At 40.0% G+C, this 22780-nt stretch overlaps 1 long non-coding RNA gene across 1 annotated transcript; it reads right to left on the bottom strand.

The window, feature by feature from the left end:
• Positions 1–15136: 15136 nt before the first annotated feature.
• Positions 15137–22780, bottom strand: LOC144581132 (uncharacterized). The gene is made up of 2 exons (XR_013531653.1): positions 22607–22780; positions 15137–17932 (listed from the first exon to the last, which is right to left on the bottom strand). It is a non-coding gene; the product is annotated as an uncharacterized LOC144581132 (long non-coding RNA).

Genomic DNA, 22780 nt, shown 5'->3' with positions numbered 1-22780 from the left:
GTTTCCCTAGGCTCTAGTTTGGATATTTGTCCCTTCCAAATCTCATGTTGAAATTTTATCCCCAATGTTGGAGATGGGGTCTAATGGGCAGTATTTGAGGAATGAAGATGGATCCCTCAGGAATAAATTAATGCCCTCCTGGGGAAAAAGATTGAGTAAATTCTTACTATATTAGTTTAAGGAAGCTGGTTGTTAAAAAAGAAAAAAAATAGTAGCACCTTCCCCAACATTTTGCTTGTTCTCTCACCATTTGATCTCTGTACACACTGACTTCCCTTTTCTGCAATGACAGAAAGCAGCCTGAGGCCCTAACTGGATACCCAATCTTGGACCTTTTACCCAGCATAATTCTGAGCCAAATAAATATTTTTTTTCCTAAATTACCCAATATCAGGCATTTCTTTGTACCAACACTAAACGGACTAAGATCCTATGACTTCAGATTTTTGATGGGTTAAAGAAACGTTACATTTTTATAAATTATCCAGATTTTTCTCATTGTTAGGGTGGAACAGACAGTCAGTTGCATCTCTCTACATCCTAAGTAAAAGCACAATCTGCTCATACATCTTTAATTATTTCTTACTATAAATTCCTAGAAATGCAATTGAAACAAAGGATATGCATAAACATGTTTTTAAGACTACTTTGTACATATGGCCAAATTTCTGTAAGGAATATTTTGCACATCTACTTCCTTCAGCTACTGCTATAGTAGTCCTGCATTATAATTTCTATATCAATGATCCCTTTACTAAGGTATTTGATTAAAAAGTTTTTTCTGTTGAAATGAGATGAGCTATATCTTTTAAAAAAAAAGACCCATAATTCTAAACTAATAGGAACATGCTAAGATGTTATCATTAAAACATTTGATAATGAGATTTTTTTGTGGGTTTTAATAATCAAGCCTTCTGAGACACTGTGTAAAGATCACTTTCTGGTAACTCTTGCCTTATGGGGACAAGTGTTTCTTTGCAATGCCAACATAACTGAGCTGAGCTAATGCAAAAAAAAATATTACTTGGAAGATGGGAGCACATAATAGAAATAAATGTAATCAATCGTTGGGGAAATAAAGCTCAAGTGGTCTCTGGATGTTACAAGTGGTTTGGCCAGATCTCCAAATCTACTAACCTTGAAGCCATTTTCTCCTACTGCTATAGGTTCATGAAGGTGGAAGTCATAACTTAAAACAGATTAGTAGCATGAACTCTGACCACAGGTCCTGTGTGATTACTTCTCTGGTGAGCTGTTCTGCATGGCCAAGACATTTTTTTACCCAGACCAAAGACAAGCTAAGCAGTCTGCTTTTTGTTTCATTTTCCCTCAGCAACTCTGGTTCTTTTTTTTCCTTCTGACGACAGAGGTATCCATTGATCAGAAGACACTCTGGGGCCAATAAAGAAATCTACTTCTACCCCACAACACCTTGCCAACATCAAGGGCAGTATGGAATGATTAGCAAGACATTGCCTGACACCCCCTCTTGTCTCCTGTGATTTGGGCATTGTGTCTAAAGGCAGGCCAGTTGGCTTGGGGAAGGTGCACAGTCAAAAAGAATTATGCAAAACAATCAGCAGGGTCCAGGGAAATAATAACTAGAGAAGGACTCAGACAAATTCAGCAGTGGATATAGCAACATAGCAAAGAACAGACTGGGTGAATTACATGGACAGCGGATGCCAGGGTAGGACTGAAACTGATCAAGGACAAGAAGCAGACCACACATATGTGGACCCTATGTTAACCCCTCAGAATGAAGAAGGAAAGAAGAAAGGGGAGAGGGAGTGTCCTAGGTTCTTTGTATCATGGGTGTCCAACATTTTGGCTTTCCTGGGCCAATTGGAATTGTCTTGAGCCACACATAAAATACACTATCACTAATGATAGCTGATGAGCTTTATAAAAATTATTAAAAAATAATTTTTTAAGAAAGTTTATGAATTTGTGTTGGGCCTTATTCAAAGCCATCCTGGGCCGTACATGGCCCATGGGCCACGGGTTGGACAAGCTTGGTCTAAATATTGACTTAAATCAGACTTTAGAAACACAGAAATGACAGTTTACCTTGTATTGGTAAGGTTACATTTTCTGTAATATTAGGAGGTTACAGAAATAGGAGACATAAGAGCTAAGTTAAGCTTTAGAGAAATGGAATTTAATTTTTGTATACATGTATTTGTTTCTGAAATTCATAGTCACAGCACATGACTAAGCTTTTTTTTCTTCCTCAACACATACTGCAATTCATCTAAGGACTGACCAAAAGTTCTACTGTTTCTGAGAAAGCTGCAGACCATGATAGTATGTTGGGTTTTTAAAACATCAGGGTTCTAAATATGACAGCTTTGTTTGAATTTAGTTTTATATCTCCTCTCTTGCAAGAGAAAATAATCACTCCCAAAAAGTGAGGTCCCTGTTTTGCTATTTCCCTTCATTGATAATCTTGTATGAGGAAACTCAAGTCTGGAATTACTGAATTATGCAAGAATTATCAGGGCCTATCAGTTTTCTTTAGATAATGTAAGGGCTTGATACATTCATGAATGACTTCAGATGAGCAGGTTTTTGGGGGGGGTAATTTTCCCTTGTCTGTCCAACCATCATTATCCACGAAAGTTCCAGCTTGTTTATGATAAACCAAATCCCTGAAGGAGGCAGCCTCACGCCCACTTTATAGGCCCATTGTATCAAGCAAGGTAGGGAGCAGAGAAAAAAAAGCTACAAAAACTGGCCAGAAGGGAACACAAAGAGGGGAAGGAAATGTGTGTGTGTGTGATACCTTCTCTCTCCCTCTGAAAAGACAATTCCCTGCTCACTTGGGTGGCCTCTTCCCAAATCAGAGCCTCTCTTCCTTTTCCCATAGCTCTCCTGTCCTTTGCCTTTTTTGGAGATAGAGAGAAGTGACGAAACTAGAAGTTATACTGTGTGTCTCCAACAGCGTCCACAGTTGAAATAATAATGGCTAACATTCAGGAAGGAGTTATGATGTTCCAGAACTACACCAGCAACTCTCCAGAGAATATGATATGTTTGGCGAGGGACAGGACATTATGTAACATAGGAGCATAAAATGTGAGGAGGCAGAAGAAAGATGCTGGATGCCTCCTCAGTGTGACCAAACATCCCTGTTTTCCTGAGACTGTCCAGGATTTTGCACTGAAATTTCTGCATCCCGAGCAGACACTCAGTCCTGGGCTAACGAGGATGGTTTGTCACCCTACTATGCTTCCATTTGCTCTTTTTAATTAAAGACCTTACTCTCTCTTTCCTCACCTTGTAATTCAGCTGGGGGAAGAAGTAGGATGTTCTTTGCCAAAGGACTGCTATCTAAATCTCTATCCCAGTGGTCTTAGCCTTTTTTTTCTGCTGCTATACAAAATAAATGACCACTGGAGGCATGACATGCGCTAAACACTACTGCACAGATGGAATGATCTCTGAATTTGCACACGATTCCTAGTTATTTGCTATAATTAGATCCCTTTCTCTCATACTACACAAGTACAGAAGTAGAAGATAGACTTTTTTAAGCAGAGAAAAAATGAATCTCCCCTAGTTTACTTTTAGAGATAGTAATTAGTTATTCTGTAGTCCCTCACTCACTTATTCATGATCCATGGCTTCCCTTTTGGATGTTTAATTATCAGCAGTAAACCAAGGTATCAAAGTATACCTAAATAGAAAATTCGAGAAAAAAAATTCCTGTCTCACACTGTTCTACCTCATCCAATCCAGGACATAAGTCATCCCTCTGTCCGTCATATTCAGGACTGTAGACACTCCCTTCCTGTTGGTCACTTAGTAGGCGTTTGGGTGATCAGATGAACTGTAATAGTATCACAGTGCTTGTGTTCAAAGAACCTTTATTTTACTTCATTATGGCCCCAGAGTGCAAGGGAAGTGATGCCGGCCATTTAGATATGATAAAAAGAAGCTGTAAAGTGCTCATATTAAGTAAAAAGGTGAAAGTTTTTTACTTAAATAAAGAAAAGTAATTGTATGCTGAGGTTGCTAAGACCTACAGTAAGAACAAATCTTCTATCTGTTGGATTGTGAAGAAGGAAAAAAAATTACATTAGTTTTGCTGTCACGTCTCAAACTTTTAAAGTTATAGCCACAGTATGTGATAAGTACTTAGCTATGATGGAAAACGTATTAAATTTGTGGGTGGAAGACATGAAGAGAAATGTGTTCTAGTTGACGGCAGTTGGGTTAGGTACTATGCACAGTTTCAGGCATCTGCTAGGCATCCTGGAACACGTTCCCTCTGGATAAGTGGGGTCAACTGTATATATCTGTGACTGCTCAAATTGGCCTTGGTACACTTATGTGCCATGTCACCACAATTGATAACCATTTATTTAGCTTCTTTCTTTAAAGGTGTGTGTAATCCATGATGCAGCATGAGCATTGCCTAGAAGCTGAAAAGAAATACAGACTCTTGAGCCTCAATTCACAACTGCTCAATCCAAATTTGCCTTTTAACAAGGACCTCAACTGATTTGTACTTATATTACAGTTTGAGAAAGACTCTAGAGCAGTGATTCCCAAAGTATTATACTGGACCAGCAGCATTAGCATCACCTGGGAACTTGACAGTAGTGTAAACTGTCAGGCCCCCCTCCAAATCTACTGAATCAGAAACTCTGGGAGTGGTGCCCAGCCATCTGTGTTTTAACTAGCCCTCCAGGTGATTCCAATGTGAGCTAAGGTTTGAGAGCCACTGTCTGGAGCATTGACAGAAAAGCGTGATACTCCTATTCCATGATATGTAGCCTATGGCAAGTATGGCTAGTCAATCATGACGTCCTTTCTGACTGAACCTGGACATGGCTTCAGTGTTTCTCAAAATGGCATTCTAGTCAGTCACTACCAGTTTAATGGAGATCTATTTGTCATCCCAGCATAAGTGGCTACACAAATGCCTCAACAGGAACCTGTGCACATACGTTAACAAAGAAGACGCATTCTTTTTGGCACAGGCTACAAAAGCCTCTGTGTGACTTCCATGAAAATACTGATAGCAGTTAGTATGAGGATTATATCCTTCAATTGTTAGTCTCATAAAGCAAGGCCATAGTAAATTCACATTATCAGGGGCAGTGGTCAAAATGCACTGCTACTATGCTTATTCAATATACTAAGTCTCTCCTCCAGCCTTCAGCCATCCCTCTCATCCTTTTGTCCCTCTTATGTGTATGATGATGCAGGAGAGCTGTGAGTTGGCTAGTATAGAAGCTCTCACAGTGCCCTGAACCTCCAACTTCTAATACTCAGTGACCTCCTAATTTATTTATTTGTATCTGTCTTGCCCATTTCATGAGAGCAAAAATCACATTCATCTTGCTCATTGTTTTTATTAGTTTCCTAGGGCTACCATAACAAATTATTATAAATTGGGTGGATTAAAACAACAGAAATGTATTCTCTTGCAATTCTAGAGGCCAGAAATCTGAAATTAGTGTCATTGGGCCAAAATGCAGGTGCCTCCAGAAGCTCTAGGGGAGACTGTTCTTTGCCTCTTTCAGTTTCTGATGGCTGCCAGAATTCTTTGGTTTATGTTGTACCATGCCAATCTCTACTGATATTGTAATATCTCCACTGACTATGACCCTCTTGCCTCCCTCTTATAAGGATCGGTGTGATTACACTGGGCCCACTCAGACAATTCCACTCAGCATAGGCTCCTCCCCTCAAGATACTTAATTTAATTACACCGTTTGCCATATAAGGTAATATTTTCATGTTTCAGGTATTAGGATGTGGACATATATTTGGGGCCATCATTCAGCTCACTGTACTGCTGAATCACCATGATTGCCTGGCTCTTAGTAGGCCCCCAATAAAACTGTATGATATGAGTGGATGAAACAATAAATAAATGAAGATGCAAGAGTAGATGGTATCATGTAGGAAGAGTGCTGAGAGAGAAAATGGCTTTGTTTTTGGTGGGGAGAGTAATATGGGGTCAGAGGTGGCTACATATATATATATATATATATATTCAACTTTTAAGTTCAGGGGTACATGTGCAGGATGTGCAGGTTTTTTAATATAGGTAAATGTGTGCCATAGGGATTTGCTGCACAGATCATCCCATCACCCATGTATTAATCCCAGCCTCCATTAGCTATTCTTTTTGATGCTCTCTCTTCCACTACCTGCCCCAGCAGGCCCCAGTGTGTGTTGATTCCCCCCATGTATCCATGTGTTCTCATCATTCAGCTCCCACTTGTAAGTGAGAACATACTGTGTTTGGTTTTCTGTTCCTGGGTTAATTTGTTGAGAATAATGGCTTCCAACACCATCCATGTCATTGCAAAGAACGTGATATTGCTCCTTTTTATGGCTGCATAGTATTCCATGGTGTATTTGACCACATTTTCTTTATCCAGTCTATCGTTGATGGACATTTGGGTTGATGTCGTTGCTATTGTGAATAGTGCTGCAATGAACACTATGTGTCTTTATATAGAATGCATGTATCTTTATATAGAATGCATGCATATATCTTTATATAGAATGATTTATATTCCTTTGGGTATATACCCAGTAATGAGACTGCTGGGCCAAATGGTATTTCTGTCTCTGTGTCTTTGACAAATCCTAACACTGTCTTCCACAATGGTTGAAGTAGTTTACACTTCCACCAACAGTGTAAAAGCATACCTTTTTCTCTGCAACCTCACCAGCATCTATTGTTTTTTGACTTTTTAATGAAAGTCATTCTGACCAGTGTGAGATGGTATCTCATTGTGGTTTTGATTTGTATTTCTCTGATGATCAGCGATATTGAGCTTTTTTTTGTCATATACTTGTTGGCTGCATATATGTTTTATTTTGAGAAGTGTCTGTTCATGTCCTTTGCCCACTTTTTAATGTCTTTTTTTTTCTTGTAAATTTGTTTAAGTTCCTTGTAGACTCTGGATATTACACCTTTGTCACATGGATAGATTGTAAAGATTTTCCCCCTTTCTGTAGGTTGTCTGCTCACTGTGATGATAGTTTATTTTGCTGTCCAGAAGTTCTTTAGTTTGATTGGATCCCATTTGTCAATTTTTGTTTTTGTTGCAACTGTTTTTGGCATTTTCATCATGAAATCTTTACCCATGCCTATGTCCTGAATGGTATTGTGTCGATTTTCTTCTAGGGTTTTTATAGTTTCCGGTTTTACATTTAAGTCTTTAATCCATCTTACGTTAATTTTTGTATCTGGTGTAAGGAAGGAGTCCAGTTTAAATTTTCTGCATTTGTCCAGTCAGCACTCCCAGCACCATTTATGGAACAGGAAGTTTTTTCTTCATTGCTTTTTTGTCAAGTTTGTTGAAGATCCAATGGTTGTAGTTTTGCAATCTTGTTTCTGAGTTCTCTATTCTGTTCCTATGGGCTATGTGTCTGCTCTTGTAAAAGTACCATGCTGTTTTGGTTACTGTACCTTGTATTAATAGTATAGTTCAAAGTCAGGTAGCATGATGACTCCAGCTTTATTGTTTTTGCTTAGACTTTTCTTGGCTATTCAGACTATTTTTTGGTTGATACAAATTTTAAAATAGTTTCTTCTAATTTTGTGAGGAATGACAATGGTAATTTGATGGGAATAACATTAAATCTATAAATTACTTTGGGCAGTATGGCCATTTTCATGACACTGATTCTTCCTATACACGAGTATGAAATGTTTTTCTATTTGTTTGTGTCCTCTCTGATCTCTTTGAGCAGTGGTTTGTCGTTCTCCTTGAAGAGGTCCTTCACTTCCCTTGTTAGCAATATTTCTAGATATTTTATTCTGTTTGCAGCAGTTGTGAATTCATGATTTGGCTATCTGGTTGCCTGTTTGTATATAGAAATGCTAGTGATTTTTTTACATTGATTTTTCACCCAGATACTTTGTTGAAGTTGCTTATCAGCTTAAGAAGCTTTTGGGTTGAGACGATGGGGTTTTCTAGATATAGAACCATGTCACCCATAAATAAAGATAATTTGATTTCCTTTAATCCTAACTTCCAATACTATGTTGAATAGGAGTGATGAGACAGGGCATCTTTGTCTTGTGCTAGTTTTCAATGGGAATGCTTTCAGCTTTTGTCCATTCAGTATGGTGGTGACAATGGGTTTGTCATACATGGGCTTTTTTATTTTGAGTTATGTTCCTTCATTTCCTAATTTATTGAGGGTTTTTAACATGGATGAATGTTGAATTTTAGCAAAAGCCTTTCCTGCATCTATTGTGATAATCATGACATTTTTGTCTTCAGTTCTGTTTATTTGATGAATCACATTTATTGATTTGCCTTTGTTGCATCCTGGAATTGAAGCCTACTTGATTGTGGTGGATAAGCTTTTTGAGGTGTTGCTGGATTCAGTTTGCCAGTATTTTATTGAAGATTTTTGCATCATGTTCATCAAGGATATTGGCCTAAAGTTTTTTTTTATTGTTGTTGTATGTCTGCCAGGTTTTGGCATCACAATGATGCTGGCCTCAAAGAATTAGTTCGGGAGGAGTCCTTTCTTTTCAATTTTTTGGAATAGTTTCTATAGAAATGGTACCAGCTCTTCTTTGTACCTCTGGTAAAATTCAGCTGTGAATCCATTTGGTCCTGTGCCTTTTTTTGGTTGGTAGGTTATTTATTACTGCCTCAATTTCACAATTCATTATTTGTCTATTCATAGATTCAATTTCCTCCTGATTCAGTCTTGGGAGGGTGTATGCGCCCAGGAATTTATCCATTTCTTCTAGATTTTCTAGTTTTTGTGCATAGAGGTGTTTATAATATTCTCAGATGGTTGTTTGTATTTCTATGGGGTCAGTGGTAATATCCCCCTTATCATTTTTATTGTTTATTTGATTCTTCTCTCTTTTTTCTTTATGAGCCAAGCTAATGGTCTATATATTTTATTAATTTTCTCAAATAAACAGCTCCTGGATCCACTGACTTTTTTGAAGTGTTTTTTTGTGTCTCTCAGTTCAGCTTTGATCTTGGTTATTTCTTGTCTTTTGCTCGCATTGGGATTTGTTTGCTCTTGGTTCTCTAGTACTTTTAGTTGAAATGTTACCTTGTTAACTTGAGATCTTTTTAGATTTTTTAATATGGGCATTTAGTGCCATAAATACCCTCTTAACACCACTTTTGTTGTATCCCAAAAATTCTGGTATGTTGTCTCTTTGTTTTCATCAGTTTCAAAGAACTTCTTGATTTCTGCCTTAATTTCATTGTTTATCCAAAAATCATTCAGGAGCAGGTTGTTCAATTTCCACATGGCCGTGTTGTTTGAGTGAATTTCTTAATCTTGAGTTTGATTGTGCTGTGTCACTTTGTTATAATTATAGTTCTTTTGCATTTACTGAAGAATGTTTTACTTCTTGTTATGTGATCAATTTTACAGTAAGTGCCAGGTGTTGATGAGAAGAATATATATTCTGTTAAATAAGTCAGGAGTTTGGTACGTATCTATCAGGTCCACTTAATACAGAGCTAAGTTCAGGTTGTAAATATTTTGTTAATTTTCTGCCTTGATGACTTGTCTAATACTGTCAGTGAGGTGTTAAAGTCTTCCACTATTATTGAGTGGGAGTCTAAGTCTCTTCGAAGGTCTCTAAGCACTTGCTTTATGAATCTGGATGTTTCAGATAGTTAGCTCTTCTTGTTGAATTGAACCCTTTGCCATTATGTAATGCCCTTCTTTGTCTTTTTTGATCTTTGTTGGTTTAAAGTCTGTTTTGCTGGAAACTAGGCATGCAACTCATGCTTTTTTCTGTTTTCCATTTGCTTGGTAAATTTTTCTTCATCCCTTTATTGTGAGCCTATGTGTATATTTGCATGTGAGATGGGTCTGTTTAATACAGCACACCGATGGGTCTTGTCTTTTCATTCAGCTTGCCATTCTGTGTCTTGATGGGGCATTTAGCCCATTTACATTTAAAGCTAGTATTGATATATGTGAATTTGATCCTGTCATCATGATGTTAGCTGGTTATTTTGCAGATTTATTTGTGTGGTTGCTTTATAGTATCATTGGTCTGTGTACTTCGGTGTGTTTTTGCAGAGGTTGGTAATGCTTTTTTCTTTCCATATTTAGCGCTTTCTTCAGGAGCTCTTGCAAGGCAGGTCTGGTGATGATGAATTCCCTAAGCATTTGCCTGTATCAAGAGGATGTTGTTTCTCTTTTGCTTATGAAGCTTAGTTTGGTCAGATGTGGAAGTCTGGGTTGAAAATTCTTTTCTTTAACAATGTTGAATATTGCCCCCCAATCTCTTCTGGCTTTTAGGGTTTCTGCCGAGAGGTCTGCCATTAGTCTGTTGGGCTTCCTTTTGTAGATGAACTGGATTTTCTCTATGGCTGCCCTTAACATTTTTTCTTTCATTTCAACCTTGGAGAATCTCACAATTATGTGTTTTGGGGTTGATCTACTCATTGAGTATCTTACTGGGGTTCTCTGCATTTCCCAAATTTGAATGTTGGCCTGTCTTACTAGGTTTGGGAAGTTCTCCTGGATGATATCCTAAAGTATGTTTTCCAACTTGGTTCCATTCTCCCTGTGTCTGTCAGGTACCCTAATCAGTCATAGGTTTGGCCTCTTTATGTAATGCCATATTTCTCAGAGGTTTTGTTCATTCTTTTTCATTCTTTTTTCTCTATTTTTGTCTACCCGACTTATTTCAGAAAGGTAGTCTTAAAGCTGAGATTTTTTTCCTCCACTTGATATACTCTGCTATTGATACTTGTGATTGCATTGTGAAGTACTTGTGTTTTTCAGCTCCATCAGGTAGGTTATCTTCCTCTCTAAACTGGCTATTCTGGTTATCAGCTTCTGTATTGTTTTATCATGATTCTTAGCGTCTTTGTATTGGGTTACAACATGCTCCTTTAGCTCAGTGAAGTTCATTATTACCTACCTTCTGAAGCCTACATTTGTCAAATCAGTCATCTCAGCCTCAGCCCAGTTTGTGCCCTTGCTGGAGAAGTGTTGTGGTCATTTGTAGAAGAGGCACTCTGGCTTTTTGACTTTTCAGTGTTTTTATGTTGATTCTTTCTCATCTTTTTGGGCTTATCTACCTTGCATCTTTGAGGTTGCTGACCTTTGAATGAGGTTTTTGTGGGTATTTTGTTCTTGTTGTTTTCTGTGTGTTTTTATTTCAACAGTCAGGCCACTCTACTATAAGGCTGCTGCAGTTTGCTTGGGGTCCACTCCAGACCCCAGTCACTTCAATTCCTCCTGTACTCAGAGGTATCACAAGTGAAGACCATGAAACAGCAAAGATGGCCAGCAGCTCCTTCCTCTGGAAGCTGTGTCCCAGAGATTACTGACCTGTTGCTGGCCTGCATGCACCTGTATGAGGTGGCTGAAGACCTCCATTGGGAGGTTTCACTCAGTCAGGAGGAATGGGATCAGGTATTTGCCCAAAAAAGCAGTATGGCTGCTTTTTGGTAGAGCAGGTGTGCTGCACTGGAGGGTTGGGGTAGGGGGCTTCCTTATCCAGATCACCTGTATTCTCCAAAGCCAGCAGGCTGGAACAATTGAGTCAACAGAACCACAGAAATGGCAGCTGCCCCTCCCACCAGGAGCTCTGTCCCAGGTAGAGATCAAAGCTTTGTCCATAGAACCCTTGCTGGAGTGGCTAAAGCCCCTGCAGGAAGGTCCTGCCCAGTGAGGAAGAATGGATTGAGGTCTTGCTTAAAGAAGCAGTCTGGCCACAATCTGGCAAGGCAGCTGTGCTGCATTGTGCAGAACCCTTCCTTGTCTGAATCATCTGTATTCTCCACAGCTTGAAGGCTGGAACGTCTGAGTCTACTGAATCACAGAAATGGTGGCTGTCCCACCAGGAACTTGGACCATTTCAAGTAGATTCCAACTCACTGCCATTGGGGGCTGGGATTTCAAGCTAGTAAATCTTAACTTGTGAGGTGCTGTGGAAGTGGAACCCACAGAAACATGCTTCCTTGCTCCCTGGATTCAGCTCCCTTCCTAGGAATATGTACAGAAGGAATTCCCACCTTGCTGGGAAACTCAGAGCCAGTATATGTAAAACTTTTGGGTCTCTGTGTGTGTCCTAGTGGCTGCTCTGCTGAAACTCCATGCAGCTTTGTGTATTAGACCCAATGCCCTGGTAACATGGTCTCACAAAGGGAATCTCCTGATCTACAGGTTGCAAAGATCCATGGGGGAAGCGTGGTTTCCCAGGCAGGGTCACACAATCACTTACTGCTTCTCTGGGCTGGGGTTGCCTCCCTTGGCTCCATGCAGCTCTCAGTGGGCCATCACCCACTCCCAACTTTTCTTCATTCTCCATGGGTCAAGTTGTTCCTCCAGTCAGTCCCAGTGTGAGAACCTGGATATCTTAGTTGAAAGTGCTGAATTCATATGCCCCTTTTCATTCTCTCTGTGAGTGCTGCAGACCACAGCAACTTCTACTCAGCCATCTTGGATCACTCCGAGGAAGTGGCATTCAAAGGCAGCCTTGTGTAGTGCTTAAGAGCACGGTCTCTGGGGCCAGACTGCATGGGTTTGTATCCCAACTATGCCACTCACTAGCTGTGTAACTTTGGGTAAGTTACTTAACTTCTCTGTGCCGCTGTTTCTTCATTTGTAAAATGAGCATAGGAATACCTACTTTGTAGAATTATTTTAAGAATTATATGAGCTAATGTACATAAAGTCTTAGACTAGCATTTTGCATATTATCTAATAATGTTAGGCATACCCAGCACAAAGCACAGGGCCAAGCATACAGAAGATATTGAAAATGCATGTTGAATGAAAACAGGAAGGAAGGCACAGACTGTTCTCCAGGCACTCTTGGCTTGGTAAAAAATTTAAGAAAAACCTTAGGATGGCTGTAATATTCAGCAGAATGAGAAAAGTACCCTAAACAAGGGGGAAGAAAAGATCAATCAGGATCTGAGAGGGGAACATGATGGATAATTAGTGGCCCTGGGAAGGATATATGAAATGATGACCTCTGAGATGGGCCTTAAAGAACCAGTTGGATTTTCTAAGTGGACACCAAGGCAGTTTGGATGGAAAATGTACTTGAGCAAAGGAGTGGAAGCAGAAATGCGTAGGGTATGTCTGGTATAATTGGAATCTGTATAATGACAATCAAGGGAAAGGAAGAGAAACACATAAAGGTTGATGATGCTCAGATTATTGAATGGCCTTCAATGCTAGGCTAACAAGTTAATTCAGTAGGCAATAGGAAGCCCTCAAATATTTTTTTAACTGAGTAAATTACACAACAAGTGAGTATGTTTTAGGAATACTGATTGGGAAACAATGAATTGGAGATGGGGAGAGGCAGGGGAACAAGTGAGGATGTTACTGTTGTATACCAGGAAAGAGGTGAAGAGTACCCTAACCTGGGTGGATGACAGAAGGTACTGAAAAGAAATGAAGGCTACATGAAAGTATTACAGGGGTGAAATTAACAATATTTAGTAGCAAGGGGTAAGGAAAATCACAGATTCCAGGCTTTCCTACTGAATAGCTGTGGAACTTAGTGCAATTCATTTAACTTTTCTGTGTCTCAGCTTCCTCACCTATAAAATTGGGTTAGCTGACTCAAAAAAAATCTTATGAGGCAACCAATGTTTTAGATGATATAAAATTACTATGACTCTTACTGGCATATGAGCTGTTTGGTTGCAAGTAACAGAAACACAATTCAATTGAGCTTAAACTCCACAAAACGTCAGAATATATTTGTTCCCATAATCAAACCAGGGAAAGGAAAAGAATAGCACTGGCCTTGGGGACAGCTGGAAATCAGAAAGAAAAACAATGCTTTTAAGCGTTCTTTCTTCCTCTTATCTGTCTTCTGTTTATGCGTCAGCTGTATTCTTTCCTGTTGGAGGCTGGCATTCTTCACGTGGTGAGAAACTTGACTACAGAGCTGCCTCAAGTTCATATCCTTCCATGTCATTGATCCAAGAACAAAAAGGGTTTTCATCTCTAGCTCCAATGAGAAAAATCCAAGAAAAGAATGTGAATTGGCCAGATTTATATCTTATGAGCACTAGATATTTGGACCTACCTCCACAACAGTAGCAGGGATGGGAGGTGAGGTGCTAGGAATGGCAGCTTCCTAGAGTCACATAGTCATGGTGGAAGAGAAACCATTTCTCAAAAGAGACTTAGTACCTGTGGAGACTTCTGGGACCAGGGCCACCACCACAATGCAAGTCACATAAGCAATAGAGGTGAAGAAGGAGTCAAGGCCACCTGAAGGTTCGGGACTGGTCATATCATTTAAAAAGAAACTCGAGGAAAGCTAGTATATTGGGGAACATGCTCTGTGTGCTTGGATCCATGCTGTCCCCTACCTCTAGGGTACATATGCAGACTGCATTTCTGATGACATTAAATCTATCCTCCCCTATCCCCAACCATGCCCCACCATTTTTAACAGCTGGCTCACCTTGAGAAGCCCTTGGTGCCACATGGCTCTGTTGCACCTTCATGTTCGACTTTCTCAGTCCCTTGTGCAGTCCTGTGTGCAGGGTGTGTGTGGTTCTGTCCTCACCCTCTTTTCAGCTGTTTCCAGGAAGCACACCCCTAATACTTAAGTAGACACTTCAAATATGACTACAATGTGACTGACCTGTGTGCTTTATGTCAACTCATCCTCCCTCCCTCAGGTTATGTAACTTTTTTTCTCAAAAGTATCAGAGTCAGATCAGAGCTGTGCAAGCCAGTAGCATCCCCTGGGCACTGCTGTTCCTGGCCTTGAAATTTTCTGGTTGGGAAACTACAGTAATTCTTCGATATTTATGACAATAATGACGACGATGATGATGATGATGATGATGACGATGACGATGAAGAGAAGTACCATACAGATACTGATAATTATTTAGTTTTCCATAGGACCCTTCTTTTCAAAATGAGACCCAATCGCCACATTATTTCACTAGGGCTACATAACTCTGGAAGGCAGTAAAGGCCATTGGAAAGAACAAAACTGGCCAACAGCAAAGACTTGGGTTTGTGTTTCACTTCTCTCATGCATGGACAAGTCATTTCACCTCTTCAAGTCTCATTTTCCCTTCTATAAAATGGAATAATTATAGTATCTGTTTCATAGGTTTCCAGGGAAGACTCAATGTGAAAAAACAAAGTGCGTTTCAGGTAGTAAGTGTTCAGTAAACCTTTGTTTTTAATCTCAATGATGAAGGATATTGAGGTTCATGGTTGCTCTTTTTGATATATTATCTTGGTCAAATTACTAAATCTCACTGTGCCCCAAATTCCTCATCTCTGGGGTAAGGAGTTATTAATAATGTACTCAACATGTGGGTTCTTGTGAATGAAAGATGTGTTTTGATTTGAAGGGTACCTTGCCCATGGTCAATGCTCAATCAATTAAGTTTCAGAATTAGGCACAGATGAGTTTGAATGTCAGCTTTACTATGTACCAGCTTTGTGACCTGGGAAAAATTACTGAATCACTCTCAGCCTCATTGGCCAAACAGGGATTATCATGACATCTGCCTTCTGCAAAGACTGTGAGGACTCAATAAGACAATGTGTATACAGTTCCCAGCACTGTGTCTGGCACCAAGTTGTAACTGATCTTATTTTTTTCTTCTTTTACTCAAACGTAGTGACATCACAAAAACAAAGCCTAAACCCAAGGATTGAAAAGGCTGGATTTGGTCAAAGAAATAAGACCTGTAGTGGCTTGAATAATGGACTTCTAAAAGGTATGTCCAAGTCCTAATTCCTAGATCCTATGGTTGTGACATTATTTGGAAAAGGGGTCTTTGTAGAAGTAATTAGGTTAAGGATCTTGATGGAAAATTATTGTGGATTATCTGGATATGCTCTAAATCCAATGACAAATGTCCTTTTTAGATAGAGGAAAGGGAGACTTGATATTGAGAGAGAAATAGAGAAGAGGAGGATATGAAGATGGCAGCAGAGATTGGAATGATGCATTTATGAACATCAAAGGTTAAGGGCAACCATCAGAAGCTAGGAGGGAGGCAGCAGCCAATGGATTCTCCCTCAGAGCCTTCAGAAGGAACCACCCCACCCACACTTGGATTTCCAACTTCTGGCCTCAAAATCTGTGAAAGAATAAATTTCTGTTGTTTTAAACCAATCAATTTGTATACAGCAGCCCTAGAAAACTAATATAGACTGTAGAAGGTAAGCTAAGAGATTAGTTGGGGTGGGAGAGATATTTTACCAAAGGTCTGACACAGCACCTCCAGCCCATGCCATTTTTCTGTTAGAATTGGGGATTGGAATGTGGCTGAGAGACTTCTAAGTGCCCTACAAGGAAAGGCATTGAAGTCATTTTAGGTAGAAAAATATTTCCATAAGGGCAAGAACTGCCTCTCACCCTCAGCAGGAATCATATCTCTCGATACCCTAACAGGTTCCAAATAATTTAAGAGGTTGGCCATAATAAGCCACTTGGGAAAATGAGGCTAGATAGACTAACCTGCATGATAGAAGAGGCAGAAAAAAATGGACTCCATATGAAACAAGGAAAGATCAATTTACCCTCTTGGCTATGTTGTGATCTTATTGCTTTTGAAAATTAAGTTCCACTTAGGGAAAGAAAAGGAACTACAACTTATTGATTGCCAAGTCTCTGCAGGCACCTGATACACAATTTCAGCTGTGATGGTGACAACTACTCCAAGAGGATGAGAAGTGTTATTGTTACTTTCATTTTACCAATTAGGTTACTGAGACCTAAAGTCTCACAGCTATTGAGTGATGGAGCTGAATTTTAAACTCACCTCTGAAAAGGTGAAATATATGTGCAAATACATAAATGTATTTATCTAGAGTAATAACAACTTTCATCAGATATTCCAAGAATATTATGACTTATTGGCTGAAGAATTCTCACTGGAATCTTCAATTCTTATTCTCCTGATCTCTTCTGAGGTGTCACCTTCTTGGGCAAGTCTTCCTTTATAGTTCCCTCTAAAACAATCAAGCAAACAGATTGGGCAATGTGCCTCCTCTCTGTACTCTATGCTACTGTTTTCAAGTGGTTTCCAAGCTCTATGGTCTGTTCATATTTATTCCTACTCTACCAAACAAACTGTGAACAACTGAAGCACAGGTACTATGTTCTCTCCATCTGCATATCACTGGCACCAACCCCAGGTCCTGGTGTATGGGAAGAACTCAGCAATGTCAGATGGATGGATGGTTGGGTGGATGGGTGGGTGGTTGGGTAGATGGATGGATGGATGGACAATAGATGATAAATGATACATGGATGATGGATGATAGATGGGGGCAGAGTTTTTCCAAGGTCAGTAGATCCGGACTTCTTTCATTGTTTGAAGCTTATGATGTATTAAGAAAACAAGTGATGCCAAAATAGGGTCACAACACTTGTATTATCTTTAAAATATTAACATAATAACAGTTTTAACATGCACTTAAAGTATCACTGTAGTTCTTAACATCATTTGGATTATATGTGCTATTATCTATAAAGGGCTCAGAATAGGTCCTCATACCTAGCAAGTACCATGTGGCTGTTGTTGTCATTATTGTCATTTAATGGTTAGTCAAAAATTTAACTTTAAGATCCTCTGTGAATATGTGGGATGTGGGCCAGACCCAGAGACCTCCATCTTCCACATCTCCTACTACATTTAATCAGTCCTGGTTGGATAAATAGAAGGGTGACTCTTTTCTTTGAAGTGTAGTCCCCGTTTAATCTCTTTGCCTCATTCCTGAAAGCCCTTATTACAGATGTATGTTGAAAGATGTTGGTTTAGCTGATAAAGTATATATTACATTTGGTGAAAACAACAAATCAGCTTTGTAACAGCTGTGTAGTAGTAGAAAGGAACACTGGTCTTTCAGTCCCAATATCTATCCATGACTCTGTTACTAAGATAATATGAAAACCTTGAGACAACTTTTTCTCCCCTCTAGGTCTCAGTCTTCTTATCTGTAAAGCAGAGAAGAGAATTGGATCAGATTACCCCTGAAGTTCACTTGAATTTTGGAAATGTTATGAATCTCTCAATCTATTGGTAAAGCAGAATGATCAGAATGAGAAGACCAGTAACAGTCCTAGATTCCTAAGCAAGTAAGATGGAGAAGGTCATCAGGTAATTACAAGTGACCTCAAGTAGTGAGGAAGGGCACAAAGACAGCATGGTTTATCTCTGTTTTCAGGCTTTTCAGCTAAGGGTGGGCTGATGAGCGAACAGATGCTTTTAGGAAAAGGCCTTGGCTTTCTTTGTCACCTTGGGGTGTGTATGCATATGGGAAGAGGGGTAGAGCAGAAATGAAACTACCACTTTTGAGTGTCTACCATGAACTAGGTAGGATGCTAAGTGTTTATGAGCACAATATTATTATCTGCATTTTACAGACAAGGAAACTAAATCTGAATGAGATGGAATTACCCCAACAAGTAGATAGACAACTTTTCAGTTTCTCATTTCTACTATACAACTTTCCTAGTAACATGGGGAGCCAGACTATGCCTGGTGGTACTCTGTTGCACAGGACTAATCATGTTTTCCTTTGTAATAGCAAATATTTATGAAGGAGCTTGGAATAGCAGAACCAAGCAAACACACACACACATACACACACACACAAAAAAAACTATGCAAACTTGCTTAGTCCATGACACATGCATTTTGCTGCTCCCCAGCACATGACCAGCTTCAGCCCCTCCTTTATTATTATTATTTTTTGAGATGAGGTTTTACCCTGTCATCCAGGCTGGCATGCAGTGGCAGGACCACAGCTCACTGCAGCCTCAAATTCCTGGGCTCAAGCAATCCTCCCACCTCAGCCTCCCAAATAGCTGGGACTAAAGGCATGCACCATTATGCCTGGCTAATTTTTAAGAAAAAATTTTTGTAGACACAGGGTCTTACTATGTTGCCCAGGCAAGTTTCAAATTCCTGCACACAAATGGTGCTGCATTTTGGGGTATTACAACAGAGGAGTATTTTTCTCATTAGTTCTGTGAAGAATTTTGTCACTGTCCAAAACACAAAGAAGTAATCCCTGAAGGACATCCAAATGGTCTCAAGAAGACCTTTTGTCTCCCACAAACACTCCTTGCTCATCCATATCCACGGCTGTTTTCTCATCTCCTACCTTGACTCATTTCCCTCTGACATTTCCATATGTGTCATTTTCCGCAGTCTTATCCTCTGGTAAGTGCACTTTGGTTGTTTCTGCCTACCCAGAAATAATCTCCCCATCTTCTGATGATGTTAACGTTTCATTGAGGAATCATTTGGCCTCCCTTCTCACTCCAAATAGTTTGGGTGGGATATATGCCCATTCATTCCCTCAGGCATAGACATGTGACTTAGGCCTGGCCTATTGATGAATTCCAGCCTCTTCACCACATCGATGGTTTAGGATTGAACAAGGAATTCAATCCAGTTCAATGGAACTCAATTCTAGAGTTCTGGTTGGAAGTTTTGGAACATAGATGTCTTTTTAGTAGATTTATATCTCTGAGGTCCTCAGAAAGGGGGCAGTCTGACAGGGAAAGCCTGCTTAAACTGGGTTTCTGTCATTTGCAATGAACAGAGAGAGAAGTCCCTCTCTGCCATTCTCCCTCACCACTCTAACCAGAAATACACTGGCCTTTTTGGTAAGGTTGCCTTAATGACAAGCAGATGTCAGCCTGAGGCACGTAAGCAGCTCCAAAGCTGGCTTCCTCTTAAGGTGCATGTTGTATGCCTCTGTCTCTGCCTTTATGGATTCTCCCACCAAAAGAGCTGTTTTCCTCTTCTACCTTATCCCCCTAACCTATACTCCCCATCTCCAGCATTCCCAATTTTATTGCTGATCCAGGCTTCTAATAATAAAGGTCTACTGCTTCCCTTGCAGATTTCATATTCCCAGATGGCAATTTCTGTGTCTATTGAAGGCACTTAACTAAATTTACTTAAGCAAAGGATCATATGGCTTGTAGAAGGGTAGGTCCCACCATTTACTATACCTGGCACTTTAGAATGTTTAGATATATAACAAATGATAACAAATAAAAGTAGTTTGCCTAAAACTACTTGTTTTGTAGGGCATGTTTTGTATTTATGGAAAGGGCATCCAGACAGCTTTAGATTGGAACTTTAGATGATGTCTAGAGAGATATAGAAGGTGCTGCTGTTTCTTTTGTTTCTTAAAATAAGTGATATCATTTTATATCTTTCACTAAGTGCTTGCTGTGTCCCTTATCTGTGCCAAGCCATGTACTAAATGCTAGGGATAATGAGAGGTAGAAAGAGAGAGAGATGAGCCTAGAAGGCACAGTCCCCAAAGCACACACATTGAGTATTTGTTAAATGACTTGGACAGGTTACTTAACTTCTCTGGCCTCAGTCTCCACATCTGTCAGCTGTTTCATTTCCTGTCTTTGTCATAGTAGTACTGTGGAGAACAAACAGGATCGTGACTGGGAAAATACATCAAGTTTCTCCAGGTAGGAAGTGGGAGTGGGAGTGGCCTTGTGATCAGTTTCAGAATTTCCAGACTGATCCAGAGTCTCCTTGTTTTTGACTCTACCTGTTTCATACTGCCCAAAGGCCGAACCTATCCATACAAGGTCCCAGATAAGTAGCTTCTAGAGAACATAGATCACAGGGAGCACAGACCCAGCATGATCACCTTAGATATACTCACAGGGGTAGGAATGAGGAGTGAAGCACCATGACACCCAGGTTGGTCAGTGATTTAGCCTACAGATTGCTCTAAATGAGAGGATGTTAGACAAACAACCTTCAGCCTGGTGAAGCCATTACATCCATACCGTACTGCTCAACAAACACTGGGATAAATTTCAAAATTTATCTCATGACCTTCACTCACTCCTAAGTATGTTCACTGCAATCCGTATTCCTACCATCTAGCTGCTCTAGCCCAAAACAAAGGAGTCATCACTGACTCCTCCCACTCCACCCCCGCTTCTAAATAGGCACCTAATGCTGTTTATTCTAGTTCCTAAATTCTTATCAAATGTGTCCACTTCCCTCCATCTTCATTCCATCCCCCTATTCCATGCCACTGGAGTCTCTCACTTGGTTCTCTGTAACAGCCATTTGGTCCCCTATTTCTTTTCCTATCTCTACCATTCAAGGTCCCACAATGCTGCCAGTAGGATATTTTAAAAATGCAAATATCAGCATGTCAACCCTTTGCATAGAACACTTTAATGGCTTCTCGCTGCTTTCAGAATAAAGTTTCTCCTCCTTACCATGGTCCATAAGGCCCTGTATAATCTATGCTCTCTCTGCCTTTCTAACTTCATCTCATGCCATGCTCACCCTAGCTCTCTGTGCTACAACTACATTAACCTCGCAAAGTATTCCCTAATTCAGAGTCTTCTTATTACTTTAGAGGATTTCCTTTCAATCCCTACCACTTCACCACAAATTTTCTTTAATTTTTGGTTTCAATGGATGTATCACTTCCTCTTAGAAGCCTTCACTCTATGAATGCTCAGACTGATGAATGCTCAGACTAGGAAGGTCTCTCTCTCTCTCTCTCTCTCAGACACACACACACACACACACACACACACACACACACACACACACACACACACAGACATACACACTCAGTATCCCATATATCTCCTTCTTAGCATTTCTCAAAGTGGAGTGAAATAAATGTGCAATCGGTTGTGTATATGCTGCCCCCATCTTACCCAGCTTGAGCTTTCTATGGGTACTGGCCATGGTTTTGCTCACTCCTGGCTCTGGAGGCCTCAGTCAGAGCCTAGCATGAGCTTGGCCCCAAGCAGGAGCACTCTGACTCGTCAAAGTCCTGGTAGTTTACTAAACCAAGTGACTTCAACCCCTCTGTTTACCATAGCCCTGAACCTGAGAAAAAGTTTCAATAAGTCCATGGTGAGCTACCTGCTCTGCCTGAAATCTTAAGCTCTATGTCTATCCTATTTCAGGCCACCATCATCTACCTAAGCTACACTCCTACAACTGCATTCTAACTGGTTTCCTGCATACATTTGGATTGCTTTTTCTCCTCAGATTCTCTTTCAACAACCTTAGACCCTTATCTGAAAAACTCCTCACTGTTCCCGCCAGAGTCCCCTCTTTTTATATCACTGCCAAGTTTATCCCTATGGTGTTTCTTCCACTGGAATACCCTTTCCTGATATCTTAGCCTGTCCAAATTTTATTTAGTCTTTAAGATATACTTTAACTGATACCCTCTAGATTTAGTCCTCTCTCATTCTCTCCTTCTCTTAGCTGAAAGAGTTCTTTCTCCTCTTCTTAACTTCACTGGCACTTTATCAGGACTTCCTTCATGGTTCTAGTTACCTCTGCCTTCCTATATTATAGTTGTGAATGAACATGTCATCTTTGTGACTACCACTTATCAGGACACTGGGAGCAAAAGGCTATCTTTATAGCCCCCATGGTGCCTTGCACTTGCACAATGCCTACCACATCAAAGGGGCACAATACGCATCTGTGGAATGAATTTCTTCATCAACCCTTTTTCAGCCTCCTCCTTCCCCACTCAGCTGCCTAGTCCTATATGCTGTAGTACTTTTCTAGGTCTGCAATAACCAAGTACCACAGACTGAGTAGTTTTAACAGCAGAAATGTTTTGTGTCACATACCTGGAGTCTAAAATTCAATATCATGGTGTCAGCAAGGTTGGTTTCTTCAGGGCGTTATGAGGGAAGGATATGTCCCAGACCTCTCTCCTTGGCTTGTAGATGGCCGTCTTCTCCTTATCTCTCTTCATATTGTCTTCCCTCTATATAATTCCATTTCTGTGTCCAAATTTCCCC

Source organism: Callithrix jacchus, chromosome X, assembly GCF_049354715.1.
Source record: "Callithrix jacchus isolate 240 chromosome X, calJac240_pri, whole genome shotgun sequence".
Taxonomy (NCBI): domain Eukaryota; kingdom Metazoa; phylum Chordata; class Mammalia; order Primates; family Cebidae; genus Callithrix; species Callithrix jacchus.
Note: the sequence above shows the minus strand (reverse complement) of the source record. Positions and strands in the feature narration are given on the sequence as shown.